This window comes from Phyllostomus hastatus, unplaced genomic scaffold (genome assembly GCF_019186645.2).
Source record: "Phyllostomus hastatus isolate PE091 unplaced genomic scaffold, TTU_PhHast_1.1 phas_contig_17, whole genome shotgun sequence".
NCBI lineage: Eukaryota > Metazoa > Chordata > Mammalia > Chiroptera > Phyllostomidae > Phyllostomus > Phyllostomus hastatus.
In genome coordinates this window covers 46,664,882-46,666,824 of record NW_025333664.1, presented here as the reverse complement: position 1 = coordinate 46,666,824, position 1,943 = coordinate 46,664,882, and positions in this window count along the sequence as shown.

Here is a 1,943-nt window from a genome sequence, read left to right as displayed (position 1 = left end):
GAAGATACGTGCTCAGAAGAAGTCCTGAGAAGAGCTTATGCCTTTGCTCCAGGCTAACTCAGAGGTTAAAACACACTCTGCTAATTAATGAAGGTCTTTTTACAGCACAGAGCCAGTCTACAAAGACTGGGGAAAATGGCTACTTTTTCAAATACCCAATTTTTTAAAAAAGAAACAAAGAAATCAAAAGGCATACAAAGAAACAGGAAAACATGGCCCATTTAAGAAGAAAAATCAGTAGAAACTGTCTCTGAGGAAAAACAGGCATGGGACATAAAAACTAGATAAAAACTTTAGATAGATGAGGACTTCTAGCCAAGATGGAGGCATAGGTAGATACACTGTGCCTCCTCACACAACCAAGAGAGGGACAACAACAAATTTAAAAACAAAAAGCAACCAAAACTGACAGAAAATCAAACTGTATGGAAGTCTGACAACCAAGGAGTTGAAGAAACATTCATTCAGACTGGTAGAAAGGACGGACATGGGCAGCCAGATGGAGAGGACTCGCCGCAAGGTGGCAGCTGGAGGACCGGGGCAGGCAAGGCAGTGGTCCCACATTCCTGTGCAGATAAACTGGGAGGCACAACTGGGGAGTGAGAGAGACTGTGCAACCCAGGGTTCCAGCATGGGGAAATAAAGCCTCAAAACCTCTGACTGAAAACACCTGTGAGGGTTGAGGTGGAAGGAGAAGCTCCCAGCCTCACAGGAGAGCTCACTGGAGAGACCCAGAGGGTCCTAGAATGTACACAAATCCACCTACTCAAGAATCAGCACCAGAAGGGCCCAATTTGATTGTGGGTAGCCAAGGAAGTGACTGAAAACCAGCAGAGAGCAGAGCAAGCAGCACTGTTCCCTCCCAGACCCCTCCTCCACATACAGCACCACAACAAAGCGAGGTGGGTTGCCCTGCCCTGGTGAACACCTAAGGCTCCACACCTTATATGTATCTGGCATACTGAGAAAAAAAATGGCCCAAATGAAAGAATAGATCAAAGCTCCAGAAAAGTACAACTAAGTGATGAAGAGATAACCAACTTATCAGATGCACAGTTCAAAACACTGGTAATCAAGAAGTTCACAGAATTGGTTGAATATGGTCACAAATTAGAGGAAAAAAAATGAAGGCTATGAAAAGTGAAATAGAAAAAAAATGAACACAGAACCAACAGTGATGGGAAGGAAACCAGGACTCAAATGAATGGTGTGGGCCAGAAGGAAGAAAGAAACATCCAATCAGAAAAGAATGAAGAAACAAGAACTCAAAAAAAAATGAGGAGGGGCTTAAGAACCTCCAGGACAACTTAAACGTTCCAACATCTGGATTAAAGGTGTGCCAGAGGGGAGAAGGAAGACCAAGACATTGAAAACTTATTTGAACAAATAATAAAGGAGAATTTCCCCAATCTGGCAAAGGAAATAGACTTCCAGAAAGTCCAGGAAGCTCAGACAGTCCCAAAGAAGTTGGACCCAAGGAACCATACACCAAGGCACATCTTAATTACATTATTCAACATCAAAGATAAGGAGAGAATCTTAAAAGCAGTAAGAGAAAAGGAAAGAGTTATGTACAAAGGAGTTCCCACAAAGCTACCAGCAGATTTCTCAAAAGAAACCCTATGGGCAAGACGGGGCTGGAAAGAAGTATTCAAAGTCATGAAAGGCAAGGACCTACATCCAAGATTACTCTATCCAGCAAAGCTATCATTTTGGATGTAAGGGCAGATAAAGTGCTTCCTAGAATAGGTTAAGTTAAAGGAGTTCATCATCACCCAGCTCTTATTATATGAAATGTTAAAGGGACTTATCTAAGAAAAAGAAGATCAAAACTATGAATAGTAAAATGACAACAAACTCACAGCTATTAACAACTGGACCTAAAACAAAAACAAAAACAGAAACTAAACAAGTAGAACAGGAACAGAACCACAGAAATGGAG